Below are 8,480 nucleotides of genomic sequence, written 5' to 3' on the forward strand. Positions count from 1 at the left end.
TCAAACCCGCGTCTCTTATATCCCCTGCAGACAGGTCCTTTACCACTAGCGCCACCTTGGTGGCCACTGGTAATCCTTGTATTACTTGGCTTGTAATTGTATCACTCCAACCTCTGCCTCTGTTGTCACATGGCCTTCTCCCTGTGTCTCTCCTCCTGTTCTTACAAGGACAAGTTTTATTAATCTGCCTGGACTGCTATAACAAAATATGATAACTGTATGGCTTAAGCAACAGTCATTTTTTTTCTCATAGTTCTGTCTATAAGAGCTAGAAGGCCAAGATCAAGGTGCTAGCTGATTTGGAAGGTCATGAATGTGAGAGGAACACTATTCAATCTGGTACATTCCCCTAAACAAATAATAATCTCTTATGTGTTTAAATGAAATAAAGCAAAATGTCTTTATAAGGTGTATCAGAAAAAGAAAGCTCAGTGAATCCCTTAAGAATCCATCCTATTCAGTCATCCATCCCATCAGTTCTCAAAGCGTGATTTAAGGACCATTTAACCCAATCCAACTTTGGGAGGGGCTGATTAAAAATGCAGGTTTTGTGCTTGCTTCTGCAACAAATATACTAAAATTGGAGTGATACAGGGAAGGCTAGCATGGCCCCTGCCCAAGGATGACATGCAGATTTGTGAAGGGTTCCATATATATATATATATATTTTTTTTTAATGCAGATTATTAAACATAGTGTAAACTGAGAGATTTTTCTGGAAGGAGATTTCTCCAGGTGAGAAAAATGACTGTTCAAGTGAATCTTATTTTCTATCTCTATCACCAAATCTCAGATATTTCCAGAGTTATATTTCTCCTGCCTTTGCCATGCTTGGCCTCCTGGAACACCTAGTTCCTCCTCAGTTCAGCCTGTGCACAAGTAAACCCCCTTTCTTGAGTGTCTCTTCACGCAGGTAAGACAGGCTGGCATTCAAAACTGACTTAGCTGAATATGATGGGAAACCAAAAGAAAATATAGGCAACACAATGATAGTCACTAGGCTCTCAGGGTATAGAGAGAACTCTGAGTCAATGTCGACAGCAATGGAAGGACTCTAGCCCTGTCAGAAACACCTTCCTTCCCTGCTCCCTGGAGATCTACCAGGTGGCCTCAGGCCACAGCTTGATTTCTAACTTCCAGGAGCTGGCCCTTCCCTACCAAACTGGAGTTTCTAAAGACTAACCAGGGGCCTCCCTGGTGGCTTAGTGGTAAAGAATCCACCTGCCAATGCAAGAGACTCAGGTTCAATCCCCAGTCCAGGAAGATCCCACATGCCACGGAGCAAGTAAGCCCATGCGCCACTATTGAGCCCATGCTCTAGAGCCAGGGATTCACAGCTACTGAAGCCTGATCACCCTAGAGCTGGCGCTCCGCAGCTGGAGAAGCTACTGCAATGAGAAGCCTGCACACTGCAGTCAAGAGGAGCCCCCGCTCGCTGCAACTAGAGAAAAGCCCACGCAGCAACAAAGACTCAGCACAGCCAAAAACAAATAAACAAATAAAAACAAATAAAGAGTACCCAGAAGTCACTCGTCTCCTAAGTCAGGCACTTGAGGTGGAGGCTTGGGGGGTGGTGGTCCACAATCATCCACTGTGAGCAGAGGGTGGAGTCTGTTCTTCCTTGTTGCCCCCTTGCCCAACGCAGTACCTGGCACATCCTGGGGCTCAGTGTGATGTCTCTTGGGTGAGAATTTAAACCTTTGCCTCACACAAATGATCAGAGCAACCCAAAGTCTTCTCACTTAATCCCGGTTTTGGATCTGAGGGCCATACTTTCTTCATGTTGTTGGGGATGTCATGGCAGGCTTTGGGGCTCTGGTTATCTGCCCCACCCACATCGGGGGCACCTTAGGGCCTTTCTCTCAGGAAAATGTCAAGTCTCTTCATGACTAGACAAGTCTGTTCACTAAAGCTCTTCAACCACATGTTGAAGAGTCCTCACGCTACGAGACAGGAGCTGACACACACCGACTTGGGATCAGCAGACCAACCTCTTCATTTTGAAAGAAGGGAGCTGAGGCCTAAAGAACGTTCAGGAACTTTCCCAGGCTCTCACAGCCATTCCATGGCAGGGATGTCCCTGGAACCCAAATTACCAAACACCCAGGTCTGGACTTGCTGCCCTCATCGCTCAGCATTCCTCTCCTCTCCGCCTGCTTTCTCTAGAATGGCGACCTCCGAGGAGCTGTGCGAGGCTGCTCTCACCTGGGGCCCGCTGTCCCTCCCCTGCCCTCAGAGGCTGGCGAGCCTCTTGTCGGTTCCCAGATGCTGCACCACACCTGTGTTCACCCTGAACCTTCACAGTTTAAGACGTAAGAGCAGATGATGACCTATCGTGGGCTCCCCTGCTCAAGTCCCTTGGCGTTGGAAGAAGACGGAGTTGTTTTCCGGCATGGGTCATAAATGCCAGAAAGCACCTGTTGAAAGTAACGCTATCTTATTCATAGGTGTGTGTGTGACTTTTTTTTTTCTCTGTTTTATTTGCGTTTTTCCTCCATCGGCCCACCTTCACCTCCCTGAATAAATGCAGGCAGACCCTCTGAATGCCTGAAGATTTTGAACAGATAAACCAGACAGTAACTTGGTACCTTTGCTGAGTATGCTGAACTGAAATTAGTGCGTATCTCAAGAGAACCAATATTGCTTAAGAATAACCTTGTTAAATACTAATTTTATCTCTCTCTAAAAATACCTACACTTCTTGAACCAAACTTGGGGCAATGTGACAGGAGAAAAAGCAGAGAAATATACATAAATTTTTAAAAATGTAATCTCGCCACGACTGCTAATGTTTTAGGGCAGCAGTCCTCAATCTTTTTGGCACCAGGGACCAGTTTCGTGGAAGACAATTTTTCCATTGATTGGGATGGGAGTGGTTTCAGGATGATTTAAGCACATTACATTTACTGTGCACTTTATTTCTATTATTATTACATCAGCTCCATCTCAGATCATCAGGCATTACATCTCGGAGGTTGTGTGCTAAGTCACTTCAGTCATATCCAGCTCTTGCAATCCTATGGACTGTATGTAGCTGGCCAGGCTCCTCTGTCCATGGGATTCTCCACATAAGAATACTAGAGTGTGTTGCCATGCCCTCCTCCAAGAGATCTTCCTGATCTAGGGATCAAACCCCACGTCTCAGCCTCCTGCATTGACAGGCAGGTTCTTTCTCAGAGGTTGGGGACCACTCTTTGAGGATATATCTTTTCTATCTTTAAAAAAACACATAAAACTATTATATCATTTCAGGAAAAGTAATGGTTAAAAAAGAAAGTCTCCACTCACCAAAAGAGGCATAAAAAGAGGCCTGCACACCCCAGGAACTGCTGACACATGTCTAAAGATAGGAAACGAGAAAGCTACATTTTTCAACTTGGGAAAATAAAAGTTCATGTGGTATTCACAGTAGCATTGTAACTGATCCTTTTCTATTAAACAATGATATTAATGAATTTGTGGGTGAGGATGAGAATAAGTATTCACCGTTTTTCCCGAGAACAGTCAGTTTCTGTTCTGCTGCTGATGTTGCATGATGTATCCATCTTCTGAATCCATGCTTGTTGGTTGGGGCTGTGGCAGAGCTGATGGCAGCGACAGCCTGAACACAGGAAATCACCTTCGAAGGGGAAGCTCTGGGCTGGCAGAAGTGTATTAACCTTTCATCCATGTCATTGGGTTTAATATGTTAACTTTGTAGTAAAAGCTTCATCTTTGAGCTCAGGGTTCATAAAAAGTGTTACTGGTCCTTGATGTTCCCAGTTGAGGATAGTAAGGAAAACAGAACCCTGAAAGCTCACATTGATTGAAGCAAAGACAGAGCTAGGGGGTCAGCCCAGAGCCCCAGCGCCTCCCCAGCCTGACAGAACTGAACGGCTATTCATAGCCGCTGGAGCACTTCCAAGCTGTGAGTGTAAATTTACTTGTATCATCTCTGCAGAGAGGAACTGTGTAGTCCCCAGTGCCTCCCGGTTGATTCGGATCGACTGTTTATTTGTTTAGTCCTGTAATGATATTATCCACAGGGCTAGAGCCACACAGGGAGGATGAGGAATTCCTGGAGGAGGGAGGCTGCATGTGTTTATTGCCCTGTCAGCCCTTCACGACAAAAGACAAAAGCTGCTGTAATTTGTGTGTTCCCCCACACGTGATCCATATGGACAATATCGAGTATAGGTGCGGATGAAGACAAAAAAAAAAAATGGGATCACCAGAAATCAAGATGCCAGCTGCCCTGTGAGGAATGCAGAGAAATACTCTCTGATTAAACCCTGCAGTTGCAAAGCTGGAAGGAATTCTGAGATGTTATCCATAACCAGAAGAAAAAAGAGCCTCCAGCTCTTGACTGACTTATGCCTTGTGTTGCCTTGAACCTTAAGCCTAATTTCTTTTCAAGCTCAGTGGTTAGCAGGTTTCTCATGGCCATCCCTATTGTGGGGAGGAGGGACCATCACTTCCCTCATCCTCAGCACATTTATTTTTAGCTCAGTTTCAATGGAGTTCCTTGCTGTGGGCATATTATCGGCGCCAATTCTAGTTCATCTTCTCAGCGTCAGACTGAAACCCCTGAAATGTGTGGCCAGTAGGTTCCTGATTGTTTTTCTGGAAGCTTGCAGCTCTGAAAATTTTTACCTCAGGAACGTGCCGTCTATCCAAGAAATACATGACTTGAAAGGACAGAATGAATCAGCAGAGTCCGCATGTCACTCAGTGGGCTGGCAAACACTGAGCTGCTGAGGGGCAGCAGTGCCCAACTCCTCACTGACTATGGGACCATTATGGCCCTGCCATGTGGATGGAACCATTGCACAGTTAGGGTCTCGCATAGTTTACCGATGCCAAGATGGCGAAGGGCACTGCAGGAAGGGCTGACTGGAAAATAAATGCAAGTAGGATGGATAGCTGCCACAGGCCTTGAGAAACAACACTCAAGGATCCGCCCAAACCACCCCCGCAATGTGATGCAACACTGCTAGATGTTAGCGAGGAACCACGGCACAGCGGGTCAAATCAGACGGCCAGGGCTGATTAACAGGACCAGGCAACATGTTTGAATCTCCAGTAGCAATGGTCCCAGAAAATAGCCACTTGTGGTTCCCAAATAATGGAGACATTTCATGACCAACAAGATGGAAAGGAATATGAAGATCCATCTCCACCGTCCTGGCAGCAGTATTCACTATAGAGTCCCTGCCAACTGACAGACACTTCCAGTGTATATTTAATGAAAGCTAAACTGTGCGTATGTAATTATAAAATAGTAGGATTAAGGAGGATAATGCTTACCAAGTAGACCAGAGGTCCATTAGTAGTCCTCAGTGAGAGCAAACTGGTGGAAGAGGCAGCCATTTCCAAGACAGATGCTGCTATGCTTTCTATTTGGGCTTCCCATGTGGTGCTAGCGGTAAAGAATCCGCCTGCCAATGAAGGAGACATAAGAACGCGGGTTCGATCCCTGGTTAGGGCAGATCCCCTGGAGGAGGGCATGGCAACCCACTCCAGTATTCTTGCCTGGAGAATCCCGTGAACAGAGGAGCCTGGTGGGCTACTGTCCATAGGGTTGCAAAGAGTCTGAGCGGCTTAGCATGAACGCATGCTTTGGATTTAACTTCAGGCGGGTTGGTACCCATTAGCCTGAGTTTGACTTCTCAGCTCTTCTAAGTAGGAAAAAAAGCCTAGAAGAATCGCCTCACTTTGCTTCTTGGGTGTGAATGGGAGGCGGAGATGGGAGATGAGGGCATAAACTTGCCCTAGAACAAAGCAAACAACCATATTAAACAGAGGGTCTGTTATAAAAGCAAAATATAGACAGTGCATGTATTTTTAATGACCAGGACTAGGGTGCCCTGTGCAAACATAAACACCTCCCTGCCTGCGCAGGGCCAGAAACCCTCCAGGCATGGAGTTTGGGTTCCCTGCCACCCCCTCCTAAGGGTGCCTGGCCCTGCCAAAAATCATTTACAAATAAAGAGCTCTCAGAAATGTGCCCGACCTTCGGCCAAAGAGAAGAACCTCTTTTCCAATAAATATTTGGCCGGGAGTGGGGGGAGGGGAGCCAAGAGTAACAAAGGGAGCCCGCGGCCGGGTTTGTTTGGATTGCCCGGGCGGCGCGGGAGCGGCCGGGCGCAGCTGACCACGGGTACAGATAGGTTAATTTCCACATGGAGCGGCAGAAACCCAATCCGCGGGTTGCGAAGCGTGGGTCAGCCAAGGCACGTTAATCTGTTTAGCATGTGCGCCGCGCGGAGGAGCCAGACCACCGGGGCGCAGGAGGCGCGGCCGCAGCCGCGCTGCTCCGGGGGAGTTAATAAAGAGCTTAAGGCAAGTAAGTGTAGCGAGGTGGCGGCAGCCCGGAGCCGGCCGCGCCCGCGGGCCCCGGGGAGGCCGAGGCCGCCTGCTGCCCGCCGCCCGCGCCCCGCGGGCCCTAGGCTCCGTGCGCCCCGGAGGCCGGGCGAGCGCCGGGCGGGCGAGGACCGGCGCGGGGCGGGGCGGGGGGCGAGGGAGCCTGTGCTCCGCGCTCGCGCCGTGGGGGAGAGCAGGGGAGCGGGGTGGGGGGTGGGGTCGCCATTTCGAACATTTTTAACTAATCAAAATATTTGCTGATGAGTATTTATTTTTACAAGAACTCGGTTTGGCTGGAGACTTCCCGAGCAACAATACGGGCTGCCGTATTAGGTTTGTGACGCAGCCAAGTGCGGTTGGGCTTATTGAATCTGCGCGCCGGAGATCACTCGCTCCGGAGACGTTTCTCTTTTCTGGGGAGGAAGCTTTCCCAGGACATCTTTCTGCAGATGGCGCTTAGAACACAACCACATGTTCCCCCAAAGCACGGGAGGCTTCGTGTATTATGTTTTGTTTTGTTTTTCGTGTGTTATGTTTGGGCTGAGTGAAAAGAGGAACGCACCCCCCTTCCTATCCGAGCAACAAAAGGGAAAATAGCGGGAAATATCCCAGTCTTGAGACAGGAAAGCCAAGCTCAGAGGTTCTGTCGTAAACACTAACAACACAGCTGGATTCATACAACACGTCTACTTCAGTACATCCTTCCAACGTGCTAAGTTTTCCTTCCTCCCTGTCGTTCTTCCTCCCAATACTTGAGACTCGTTTTTAGCTTCACTGAAGTAGTTATTGAGTCTAGTCGAAAGCATTTATTGAAGCAACGACATACTTGAATTCGAGTCATTGCAAAACCACTGATGACTATCGAGGAAACCCTATGAAAGATTAAGTTGAATCAAGTTTGAAAACGGACAAATGATGGTGCATAGTGAACAACCTAGGATTGTACAGATGTCTGCAACAATACTGGGTGATATTAGTAATTTTTAAATGATGTTGACTGAAAAAGAGATCTAAACCTCCTAATTCATAGCAGTAATGGTCATAAAGAGAAAGGACTGCTGTAGCATGAATTAATCGTGAACAATTTAACAAGAGGTTAAAGAGTTTACTAGAGGAGGACTTCTCCTTGGCTCTGCCTTGAGAAAGGAGGAAGTTGGGCAGCGGTTCTTGTGAAAGGAGGCCTGCAGAGCATCACAGTCCAGGAGTACCTGCAGAAAGTGTAAATGAGCAGATGTATAAAATATGAAATTGGATCACAGAAGCAGAAACTAAATTTACCTATCACAAAAAAAGAAAACTTATCAAGTGCAAGATGAGACAGGACTAGTTCAAATACATACAGAAATAAAATACCTAAAAAGCTCTAGAGATCCTAAGCCAAATATCACCTCGAAATGCAATCTGATCACTTTCAAAAGCAAACATAATCCTAGGATAAAGAAAATCAAATGAACCATTGGGAACCACGAACCCACTTCTCCCCTTTTTCAAGCTTTTCACTCAATTTGGGGAGCCACAACTGAAGAGATCTAGAGAATTAAAACAGCTTCCCTTCTCTCCTGTACCTCCTTCACTTTGCTTGGTTTACGTTGGTCATTGAGTGTCCAGATCTTAATGATTTAGTGACATTTGCCACTTGTCTAATTTTGCCCAAACACTCCCCTAAATCAAAATTAAATTATCTATGTCTCCATCAAGTGTGAAAAGACCTTGTGACTTCTTTTGATCAAAGAGATCGATGGCCCTGAATTTTTAAAATGGAAAGACAGCATTAATAAAAATTGCCCACATTTCATATTATTTTGAAACCAGTTGGCAGAGATGAAGGGACTAAGGAAAGCAAGTTTGAGAGAGCCAAAAAAAATCATAGCTGAGGAATTAAATTCTTTGGCATCAAAGAAGAGAACAGGTTTCAATATTTCAAACTCAAATTTCCTTTACTCAGTGACCCCAGCCAAGAGAGGACACTTTGCTCCTCCCAGTCAAGAGAAAGACATCAATAAAATGCCTGGATTCCAATAAACCAAGGAGACTGCCTATTTGGAAGGCAACACATTCCTATGCCCAAGCTGTTTTTTGATACTCCTTCACCTCCATGTAAGTGTCTTCGCTCAGGCCTCTGTAAATAACAAAATACC

At 46.5% G+C, this 8,480-nt stretch overlaps 1 non-coding gene across 1 annotated transcript; it reads left to right on the top strand.

Moving 5' to 3' along the window:
• The first annotated feature begins 554 nt into the window (after positions 1–554).
• LOC145519263 (U6 spliceosomal RNA) lies at positions 555–657 on the top strand. The gene has a single exon (XR_014063679.1). It is a non-coding gene; the product is annotated as a U6 spliceosomal RNA (small nuclear RNA).
• The last annotated feature ends 7,823 nt before the right edge of the window (positions 658–8,480 follow it).

This window comes from Giraffa tippelskirchi, chromosome 8 (genome assembly GCF_054371585.1).
Source record: "Giraffa tippelskirchi isolate mGirTip1 chromosome 8, T2T-mGirTip1v1.2.pri, whole genome shotgun sequence".
Classification (NCBI taxonomy): Eukaryota; Metazoa; Chordata; class Mammalia; order Artiodactyla; family Giraffidae; genus Giraffa; species Giraffa tippelskirchi.